This window comes from Nymphalis io, chromosome 29 (assembly GCF_905147045.1).
Source record: "Nymphalis io chromosome 29, ilAglIoxx1.1, whole genome shotgun sequence".
NCBI lineage: Eukaryota > Metazoa > Arthropoda > Insecta > Lepidoptera > Nymphalidae > Nymphalis > Nymphalis io.
The window spans coordinates 8,033,597-8,045,948 of NC_065916.1; positions in this window are offsets into that span (position 1 = coordinate 8,033,597).

A 12,352-nucleotide genomic window follows, 5' to 3' on the forward strand; every position below is an offset into this window, starting at 1 on the left:
GAGGATGCCTCTTCATAAAATTGTTACATCAGTGTTTTCCGGCTAGTAGTTTTACATGGTCAAACTTATGAGGGAGGTTATTTAGGTCCGCAAATTGGTAGGCTAATCTGCGAATTTTCTTATCGTCTATGTATAGTATAGTTTGCTACATTTTATAACATAGTCTACGAGTTCTGCTCATCCGTAAATAATGGTTCTATACCAGTTCTTGGTTGTTTTATTTAAAGCCTTCTTTAAAAGATCGAAAATTGTAGTTTTTCAGACTGAATAACTTTCTGCTGTTTTGCTAATGTTTAATCTAATGTTTTTAATACCGTCCTTAGCTTTTTAGAGATCTTCTAGTTTATAAAAAAAAAATATTGCGATTAGTTATTGACAATTAGTACTTGAAAAATATATATGTTTATGTATATGGTTCAAGATTAAACAAATTTAATCTAGACTTATTTTAATGGTTACATAATGGATTATAGAAAACGCAACAATATATACGCGTAAATCACTACAAGCACGATAACAATACCACTGAAAATGCTTCTAAACTTTTCACTTTAAACTGCACTGCTTAAACAATAACTGGCTAACAACCCTGCAGCTGTGGTTGACTGCTTATGGCAGGATTTATACTGCAGTGGCGCTCTTAAAAAAATTCATATTGTTTCTTACAATATTTCCACAGTACATAGCCAATAAGCATTAATAGTATGCAGTGTGGCTAACGAATATATTTCGAATTTATTATGATAGCTTGTGGCTGTTTCTGAAGCCGTTGCACTATTGTCAACACCATTTTTTGCTATAATTATTTCTTCCTTCTCGGGCTTACTTTCTGGTATATCCATTTTTTTTAGTTAAATAGGCAAAATGTATAATTGAAGAAGAATAAAATATAAGTAGTTTATTTCATGTTTGGTAATTAAGGAGTGAATTTCACAGTAGGTTTAATAATGCGTCCTGATCTTGTAACAGTATGCGCTTTGTTTGCGCGCAATACACTATTATTATACTTGTTGAGATCGCGTTGTCATCAGAATGTAATATGAATGCAGATTTAAATCTGTCTATACTAATTACTTTTTCAGTGTCTCCCTGTTTAATTTTAAATAATTTGTCGCCCAATATTGCCCACGACTAGTGTAGGTATCTGCGAATCGTATCTGCTGTCGGCTGGTTAGCTGGTGCAGCTAAGCTATCAGGGGCCGCTAATTCAGCTCTCCCTGCTATGGGTTTTCTAATGGTGCATCACCCACCATTATTTGCATCACCAGCGGGGTGCCACAAAGGGAGGGAAGAGGGGAAAATTGTTGTTATGAGAACGCAAAGCTGTGTTTTCTTGGCATTTAACTCAACAATATTATCAGAGTCCCATTTGGTGATGACCTCTAACGTTCTATCGAGTTCAATGACATTGAGAATGATAACTCATGTTTTCTGTCCTGTGTATTAGTAAATTCGTATATCATTTTTTGAGTTCTCATCTCTTCATTTTGTAAAAATTTACATTTGAATCTCTGAGTTATATTCGCCGATAGGTGTTGTGAAGGTGACGATGTACTCTATCAGGTTCGGAATCGTATAGCATCGTCTTTAGGTTTGCTTGGTGGCGATCTTTTGATGTTAGGCATGTTTTAGGTTAATTTAATATAAATATCCAAATAGGTAAGATAAAAAAAATAAAACCCAAAAATCATTCTCTCTCTATCGTTTGAACTCTAAACTATATTCGATTCGATGGTCATATAACTCTCCGCTGGAATTTAAGCACGTTAAGGAGGATATTCCAGCTGAGATGGCGGGTATGATATCCTGGCCTTGCGTGTACGCAACCAGGTTCGCTGTCAGGGCTTCCATAAAGACCCGGATAATGGTGGTCGTATCCGGGCCTACTGCTGCACTGGCCTGGGGAGGCGCCCTGCCTCTCTAGGAGGGTAGGATGCTCTCTTGTGTCTTACAGCGGGAGTCTTCTTCACTGCTTGCATTGTGGCTTTCTGTTTCGTTTCCTGCCTGGGCTACGGCGTTGATGCAGCTGCATATTCGGGGCGTGCTGGTCTGGCCGTCCGCTTGCTCTTCCTTTTCCTCTTCCTCTTGGGAAGAGGTTGGCCCCTCCCCGTATGTTGATTGGCCGGAGGAGTAAGGGAAATGGTAGGTGTGCCGGCGACTCAGAAGCTGGTGCCGACTCCTTCCGTTCCTGCTGCGTTGGCGGAATTTGCAGCTTGGCTGTCGCGCCCAGCTGTTCCGCCCTGTTGTGGCCAGTAACAGCCGGTTGTTCCATCCTTGCTTTTTGTCTACGCTGTGTAGAGAGGGGAGTGCATCCGTTCTGGGACGTTTGTCGAAACCGGGGAAGAGTCCGGTCTCGGACGCCAAATGGACGATGGGGGGGCTTGCCTTTACATATCCGGCAAGGATTTCTGTTTCTGTTTTTATTTAAATATATCCCTATAAGATGGATGTGTCTCTGTTATTGTGGTAACAGAGGTAAGTCCCTAATAATACTGTTAAAAGGAAAGACTTACTGAGACGGTCTGATATAAAGTTGAACGATGCTAACACTCACGAATGCACGTAACACAACGCCGAACGGCAAATGGCGCGCACCCGCACCGTGCGCAACGCAGCAACCGCGCATCGCTCAGCAGTCCATAGTTCGCCGAAACAAACTACAAACAACTGACACAATCGACCACTTGTATTAAAACGATTTCGGTTCGGTAGCTAATGTTTTCGAAGTCTTATGTAACGGTTTCAATCGCCACAAATAATGATACGAAAACTTACAAAGATACGGACAACCGTGCAAGCCGGCTGCCTGAATCGGAAAGATTCGACATTCTTTTTTTTTTTGAATGAGTATATGCTGTTGGCCCCACTGGCCTTTAATGCGTCACCGGCGTTGTGGCGAGTATAGACTCCGCTTTGAAATTTGAGCCGTCTCGGGCTTCGCGTGACGTCCACCCTGACGAGATCGCACCTCGGCTCGGGACGTAGTTGATGGGGTGGGAAGCGTTTCTGCAAGAAGCACCATACTATTACGACCGGTTTCGTGATGTCTCTAGTCGGGGACCTCGTTTGCGCCAGCGGAAACGGTGTATGTTTGTCGGGTATAGTGTCTTCCTTTCGAAGGGAGCGTTTGCGACAGTTATCTTGTCGTCTTTATCGTCCAGGACGTGCATTGAACAACTGAGTCTATGCAGGAGATTTCCTCTGAGGGAGGTGTACGAGCAGGCTTGTGTTGTGTTCTCCACTTCCGGAACCAATCGCCTAGTGCGTTGGCCGCGGATTGGAGAAGCTTTGTCATGACTGCCGTCAAAGGCGTGGTTGTGTATAGGGCGTTATCGTCCGCGAAGAGGGCTAAGTTAACTCTTTGGGTTGAGTTTGGAATATCATTCGTGAATAACGAATAGAGTATCGGGGATAGTGCGGAGCCTTGAGGGATTCCTGCCCTGATGGGGCGAGGTGATGACAGGGTACATTCGACTTTGTAGCGGGAAGTGCGATTCGTTAAGTAGTCTCGTATAATAAGAACGAGTCTGTCTGGCAATCCTAAAGAGTATAGTTTATATATGTGTTCGTTGTCTTGATTTCCCCTGGGCGAGTACCGTAGTTATCATTGCGGAAATCGTTAAAACGGGCTTTGACGTCTCTCTGGGGAGGCCCAGACTTTCCTCCGGTTTTCTTGTGACGGAAAAGCGTCATGAGCTCATGTGGCGGCATTTTTCCGCGTGATAAGGTCTTTCAGGGCTTCAGGGAGCTCCCAATGCTCGTTAGGGTGAATTTAGACCTCAGTGGAGCACATGTCTATTTTGTCGCGTACGTGGGTCGTGAGCTTAATCGCGGCCGCTTTTGCAACGTCTACTGAGTCAATTCCGTCAGGAGTATTTTTTAGGGACAGTGATTAGGGTAAGGATTGGACTTGTTGTGTGAATTTGACCAGTCGATGACGGTTAAGTGGGTCATCTGGCCCTAGTTCTACTAAGACTGAGCGGTGGTCTGAGTCTAATTCGGGTAGTGCCTCGATTGAGCGAAACTGTAGGGTCACGCCTTTCAAGATCACTACGTCGAGTACGTCTGGTCTATCTCTGCGGTTCTCTGAGAGTGGGAACCGAGTGAATGTCGTTGGAGCAATGACGGCAAAATTGTGCGACATATGGTGAGACAAACTATCTAATGTTTTACCTCTAGAATTTGTTTAGAGTGAATTCCAATTAAGATGTTTACTGTTCAGGTCGCCGGACAAAATGACCGCGCTACCCATTGATAAAAGTGACTTAAGGTCACTTTCTAGGAGCTGTTTAGTCGGTCAGAGGTAAACAGAGGCTGGGATTACAGGCTGATGGCCCGTCATACTTAGCTGACAGATTGACGCTTTGATGTTGGTGAGCGGTGGGGTGTCGAGTGGCAGGCAGTGCAGTGACTTTTATAGTAAATAACCGTACCCCCTTTAGCGGAGATACGATCGAATTCACGATGTTCGGATCGCGCACGTTGGGTTTGAGAAACGTCTCCTGCACTAGCATGACGTCGACGGGATGGTTGCGTAGGAAATCGCGGACTAGATCTATTTGTTGGATAAGACCGTTTGCGTTGAACGTTATGATGCTCAGAGCGCGAGGCTTTATCCTAGCGTTGACCATTGAGCTTGATGAATGCGTTCACCTGAGTGAACAGTGCTGCGTATTTTACAAGCAGGCATACGAAGTTGCCTGGGTCTGCCGAATATTCATCCAAGAATTGATGGATGCCGTCTAGGTATATTTTGCCGCAAAACGTGGCAAATTGTTGTAGGTTCGCCGTGTCCTGTTTCTGCGAGCGCGGCTGCCGATTGTAGTTTCCGCGAGTAGTGTTGTAAATACGCTCGAGTCGGAGCTATAACGCTCGAGTCAACGCTCGAGCAGCTTAAAAGTGCTCGAGTCGACAATCGAGCAGCTTCGTAAGCCTCGAGCCGTTTCCACAACGCTTGAGCGCTGGCTTGAGCGTTTAGATAAAAAAGCTCAACTTTAGCGCGGAACTCTGTGCGGAACTGGTTGGATGCCGTCTAAATCTATTTTGCCGCATAACGTGGCAAATTGTTTCAGGTTCGACGTGTCCTGTTCCTGGGAATGCGGCTGCAGATTGTAGTTTGCGCGTGGCGCAAGTGGACGCGGCGGTGCCTTTGTGGTCTTACGGATCATTGGCAGTGGTTTTTCCCAAGCGCCTTTTTTGGTAGCCTGAGACAAGTTGGAACTCTCCAAACTTGCCTTGATTAGGCCCTCGGGGGTTTCTTTGGGTATTCCCCTAATGACTACACGTAGCAAACGCTCGTCTTCGAGCGCGTACGTGTGGAAGGCAGTACCGTCTCGCCTCAGGAACTCTGTTAGCTTTCTGTGGGTTATAGAGTCCTGCACTTGGACCCTGATACCCTGCGCGGTATATTTGGCGTGCGTATAATGAATACGCTTCGCCGAGAGGATGTCGGAAATGGTGGTCCACCTTGCTTTGTCTTGTATGAAGAGTTTTGAGCTTACTTGCTCGTTCGTTTGAGGGATGTGCGTGTTCACTCGGGGCATCGGGGGCGTGGGTGACGCGGGTTGTGGATAGGCCACGATCGGTTTGCTCGGCATCACCAGGCCGCCGGCTCTGCGAGCATTTGGCGATGACGAATTCGCCTTTGTCGGTCGCTTACGAGGAGGCGGGGCTTGAGGAGCCTTTGCCTTCCTCTTCGTTGATTTGGAGATGACGGTCTAGAAACCGTCGTTTTCCTCCTCAGTATCTCCCGCCTCAGAGCCGTCGGACGTGGATCCGCGGGACCTCCCGCTGTCACTTTCGGTTTCGACCTCCATGGTTTCACCGGAGGGCAGCGGGGGTTGGTCGAGTCCCTTCCGCGGGTTTCAGAGACGGGCCCTAGGTCTAACGTGCCCTCTATGTCGAGGGCGAAGTCGCTAAGACGCTCTACCGCGTCATTAGGAAGGTGCTGTTGGAGCAGCTTTAAGAGCTGCTCCTTAGATTGCTTTCTAAGCGGGTCCATGGCCCGACGAGATTGAGATTGTTGCCTCCCTGCCGTTATGGCAGGGAGGTGTGTGCCTACGGTGTGATCCCTAGTGAAATCTGCCCGTGGGTGGCAGAAGTGAATACCTACTCCCAAAGGAGTGTGTACTTACTCTACGGGTGTACTTACGAGTGTTGATTGGCAGGACTTAGCGCGGAATTCGCGGAGTGCACTACACTTCACTTTTCCACTTAAGCACTGCACTGCACTTTCACTTTAGTAGAATTCGTTTAACAGTTTGTAGATAAACGGTTTACGCGGTCACGGCGAAATCCTTTGTCCAATTCTTAGAGAAACGGCGGCGTGGCGACCCTTCGTAACAAAGGGTCGGCGCTCACAAAGGGTCGGTGCACACATAGGGCGCTCGGGTGGGTAGTCGCACGTGTTGTGCGGGTTGGCTTGGTTGAGATTTGTGTTGAGTCGGGCTTCTTCGGCAGAGACATCCGTGAGGGACGGAGGTCAAAACGAGAATGTTGACAATTTTTTACCGGGCGTAACGCTCACTTTTATAGTTCGGAATAACAAGTGTGACTCAGCCAACGATAAAAGAACAGGTGGCGCGATTACTTTGTTTTGAACAGATGTGTACATTTATATAAATTTATTCAGGGTTCCCTCTAAACAAGCTCTAAGATAGTGAAATATGTTCATATCACTAATGTCATCATTATAGTGTTTAAGACTCGTGAAGGTGTCATGAAATTCTAACCAAGCCTCATAAGAACCACTAAATTTTGGCAATTGAATGGTCGGTAATTTAACCAGATTATTATTATGTGTACGAGATGAAAATTTATCACTATTTAACTCTTTATCTTTGCAATCATTGGATGTAATATGTTTTTGTTGTGCAATTGATATCAGAGAAAAATATAAAAGTTTCAAGTTTGTTTCTTTCATCCAATTGTACAGTCATCATCGACTAAATATTCTAACTTATTTTAAACTTAAAGGCGGTTTGCATTAAACGAAGCAATACTTATCGAGCGGGGTTTGTACCTACCTAATGGGACTGTCATTTAGTAAACTAGTTGGAAGGGAGCTGTGTAACGCCATATGGTGTCTATGAGGCCGGCGTGCTCAACAGTTGCTTGCAGTCTAGCCTGCGGGCTGTTGTTAGCAGCTCGCAACTTTCCTGCGAGTACTCTTAATTCGTTCGGGTTGAATGCCCCGACGAAGTCGCAAACTAACTTAAGGGTCGTCCGCGATACTGTCCTTACGTACAGCGGAAGCGGGGGTCGGGACCATAGGGGCCTGCGGCGGCTTCGGAGCCGACGCAGTTGGGGGTGCAGGCTTCTGCACCATTGGAAGTGGCTTGTTCGAGGCATTACCCTTAGGGGGTTGTGCTGCGATTGGGACTGTCGAGGGAGCAGCTGGTGTTTTCCCTAAGGGCGTACGGGCCCCTTTGGCTTGGGGCTTGCCTTGGCTTATTTGACGCCGTGGTGCTTTAGAGAATCCACGGTAGTTGGCCGGGTGGCCCTGTGTTTGACAGAGTACGCGCGCGGGCGGTACTTCTGCGATCCTCTCTTTACGAGGGCAATCGCTTGTGCCGTGGTCCCCGAGGCACTTAACGCATCTGGGGCGGGCGTGACAATTTCGAGCCGAGTGCCCGTATAATTGACAGCGATGACACTGTCCCGGGGCGCCTCGGTTGCGAGGGACCTCCACGGACACTCCTGTTAAGCGTTCAATGAATCGGAGGTTGAAGATTTTCTTGCCCTCTGGAGAGAGGTCAAGAATGACTAGGGCGAGGTCGTAGGCCTTCTTGGATTGCGCGTTGTACATGCGATGTACTTCGCGTACAGGTAGGTCCTGCGATTTCAGGTCCTCGTATATGAACTCATTGCCAAGTTCTTTCGGAAGACCGCGTACGACGACTCTGAGTTGTCTTTCTTCCTCGAGCGCGTAAGTGTGGTAGCCAATTTTCTTGGCCCTCAGTAGAGTTGTCAGACGCCTATGGTCGTCCGACGTCGTTAGTTGCGCTTTAATACCTTGAGCGGTATTGAGTGCATTGGTATAATGGATCCTCATCTCGGTAATAATCTTAGAGAGGTTTTCCCAAGACTGCTTGTCCTGGATGAAAATCGAAGGGGCGAAGGATATCCGAAAACTTCGCCTGAAGGTACTTGAAGAGACCCTCCAGGGGGTGAGGGGTAATATTAGTGGCCATAGTGGCAATTGGAATTCCTGGAAGGGTGTGCCTACGGTGTGCTCCCTAAGGAAATCTGCCCGTGGGTGGCAGAAGTTAATACCTAGTCAAATACAATATAGAAAATGGCAGAACGGTACTGTAATGATAGAAAACTATAAAAAAGATGTGGGTTGTCAGTATTTGCGCAATAACATGTTCTTTGGGTTTCTAAGAATGACATATGAAGATTTTGAATTTTAGCTGCAGAGTACTGAAGTGCATTTTAGCAAGAAAAATACTGGCTGGAGAGAGGCTGTACCCGCTAAAGAGAGGCTGTACCCGCTAAAGAGAGGTTGGCAGTAACGTTGCCGTTTTTAGCTACAGGAGAAAGTTATTTCAGCCTTGGAGAACTGTTTAAAATTTCACCACAACTTCTTTCTTCACTGATTCCCGAAGTGTGTGTGTGTGTGTGTCACTAGCACTGATGTCAAAACTTCAAATTGCGGTAAATATTAATATTAAAACTATTACTTATGAAAATTTTTAAGCTTATTAACCGACTTCAATAAAGAAGAAGGTTATCTATTTGACCTGAATGTATGTGATATAGTTGGACTTTAATAATATTTAAGTATAGCGTTAAATTTAGGCTTTCAAGCACATATACTAAATTTCGTGTATATATTTATTTTTGTATGTTTATTTTTAATTAATTTTTATTTGCTTTTTTTTATCTTCTAGATCCCGACCACAGAGAAACAATGGCTTGCGGCGCCACGTTTGTTTTTCAAGAAATGGAATGTTCCAAATTGTTGTGGATCAATTGATGGGAAACATGTACGTATACAATGCCCTAATAACAGTGATTTAGAATTTTTCAATTATAAATCGTATTTCAGTATTGTGTTATTAGCATTAGTTGATACCAATTATAATTTTTTATACATCGATATTGGTTATCAAGGAAGAATCTCGGATGAGGGTTTTTAAAAATAGCTCGCTTTACGAAGCATTGCGAAATGAATCTATAAATCTACCGACACGAAGAACTTTACCTGGATGGACTATGAATGTACCATTTTTTTCCTCGGTGACGATGCTTTTCCGATTTCTCCTAACTTAATGAATCCATTTTCTGGTCAACATGAGCGAGGATCTTCGAAAAGAATATGCATTTATAGATTTTGTAGAGGAAGGAGAGTTGTCGAAAATGCTTTTGGCATATTAACAGAAAAATTTAGAATATTTCACTCAATAGCTAATTTACAGCCAGAGAAAATAAAAATTACAGCAATGGCTTTTGTATGCCTGCATAATTTTATTCGATGAAATGACGTTGATGTGAAAGATATGAATATATATATGTATATATATATAACGATACCAGCACAAAATAATGAAATAACTCGAAATTTGGAACCTTCCACTGTCAGAAATGAGTTGAACTATTTTCTTTCAGTAAAAGTCATGCAAGGACAGCTTCCATGGCAAAACTACATTTTAAGTAATATTTGGTCTGTATTCGTTTCACTAATCTCACTATTAATCAAATTGATGTACCATCATAAATAAAAAAAAGTTTTAATTATTTTCCAAATATGACAAAAGGCTATCCTGAGTATCTGAATTATCGGTATAGTAAGAATGGCTGGTGGAGGGACGTAAACTTTCAGGTGTCGATGTGGTAAAATATCCTTGAGCTGCCGCCATCGTAGAAGGTCTTGAGTACCATTATTACCATTTCAGCCTGATAAATAATATTTTGTATGTGACTGTAGATTTTGTTCTAGAATCCATTCATTTTTCGTATTTCACTTGCTATATATTCTCCGAATACTGAAGCATCGTCGCGAGCAGATGTCGACGCTGACATATTTTTTTAAACTTGAACTTGAACTAGAGCTTCGGCAATATTGTCTCCATCAGTAACGCATCTCCTTTTCCGGGAACTAGTCGCTTTTGCATTATCCTGCTGACTTTGCTGCGAATGCATCTACAAATAAAAGAAATATAATATGAAATGATAAATTCATCATCACTTATTTTAGAATGGTATTTAAAATATTTATACTAATATTATAAAAAGGAAAGGTTTGTGAGTTTATGAGTTTGCACTGCCGCCGGCACTGTGTGTAGAATGCTACGTTTATTATACTTACATTATTCTCACTATTTACTGTGGGTAGTGGTTTATTTTTGTCTCGCAAAAAATTCAATGCCTTGTAAGCAAACCACTTTGGTTCCTGTTCATCGTCTGTGCCCGCACCAGATTAACGCGACTATTCAACCTTCTTTTCAGAAGTTAAAATTTTTAATTTTATCTCTACTTCGCCTTTATCAATGTCAAATATACTTGCAATTATTTTTAAATTTGATACTTAAAATATCATTTTCATGAAATTTTTCAATCAATAGCAACACAGCTTCGTCGTCCAAATTAAAGGACGTTTTAATTTGTTTTTAACAAACCGCACATTACTACCACTCGGATGCCAGGAACGAACTGACGCCGGCACCCCTCGCAACCCGCGGGCAAACTCCGGCGGGTCGTTTGTGCGACAAGTCCGGCGGCGGGAATATTCGCCGGCAGGCCGACGGCAATACCGGCGGCCGAGCAGCCTTTAGTGTTTTTGCACAAACTTCTGCTGCAGCCAATTCTAAAGCGAACAATTCCACACATCGCGATGCTGTCTTCTACGATTAATATCCAGTGTTGACATTTGCAGAAGACCTGAAGAATGGTTTTTGATTTGATGGCATATATCTTTGGCAAGTCAAGCAGTTTTTAATGTAACTTTTTATAAATTGTCGCATCCCTTTCCAAAAATAACGTGATGATTTTAGATCGTCATGATAAGCGACAAGAATGTTAGCCCATTCTTGTTGTGGGACAACTAGCTGCGCACCATCGGATTCGATGTAGGGGTTATGTCCAAACAACAGTCCATCATTCATAGAATAGCCCTTTTGACTCCCAGTATAATTCATTTTCGCTGTCATTTTCTTCTTCCAATGCTTTTACGATTCTTTTCGTGCTATCATCAATTAATTGTTTTTCTCTTATTTCGCCAGTAAGATCTCGTTTTGGCATATCTTTAGTTACGATACACATACCAAATTCAGTGGTTGATTCTTTTGTGCACGCCGGTCTTGACAACATGTCAGCTACAACATTCGATTTGCCTGGAGTATATTTTATTTCATATTGTCATAGGTTTGTAATTGTAATAACCATCTAGCCAATCTCCCTGTTGGTGAATTAATGAAATTATCATTAACTACTTTAATGCTTAGTGAATTGTAATTATCACGAGGTACACCTTTCACATAGCCACGAAATTTATTAACTGCCCATACTACAGCTAATGCTTCCCGTTCTGTTGTACTATAATTCTTTTCAGCAGGCGTTAGGAAACGAATATTCTTGCATTTTTGCAACTTGCATATTCAACAGAATGCTCTTCCTGACTCTCCTCCTGCAAAAGAGCTGCTTCAATAGCATAGCTACTTGCGTCTGATTTTATTATATAAGGTTTCGTCTCATCTTCTTGAAAAAGAATAGGTGCGCTTGTAAGACGTAGCTTCAATTCTCTATAGGCAAAATCCTGTTAATTTTCCTATGAACATTGCACTTTTTTTTAGTTAAACGTGTGAGTGACTTGGCAATCTTTGCAAAGATTTAAACCTTCTGCACCAAGTGCAGAAGGTTTATTCCGCGCACGTTTGAAAAAAAGATATTAAATGTGTTAGATTAATCGGGTGTTTTTTTTTTCGAATTGGCTTGTTGCTGTTGGCCCAAATAGCCTCGACAGCGTCACCGGGCGGGGGGTGAGTCTTTAAGATACTCAGCCGGATGTTGAGAGACCACTTAAGGGCTCAGAATACGCGTGTCCTATTGGCGCCTCCTGTAAGGCCGAATCTCGGCTTAGGACACCGTCAACGTCAGGAAGGAACACTATATGTGTAATGACCTTGTCATGCGCCTAAGCGCGGACGGATTATAATAAAAGAGGAACCTCGACTCCGCCAGCGAGGTCGGTCTCTGTTTGCTCTGTAACCTATCGTGTTGATATTGGCCGATGTAATCTTATCATCGGGGACAAAAAGGACGTCTTTAGGACGCGTGCGGATCGAAAAGGGAGACCACTGAGGGCTATATTTACTAGTATTTTGGATAAACTCGGAGGTGATAAATGCAG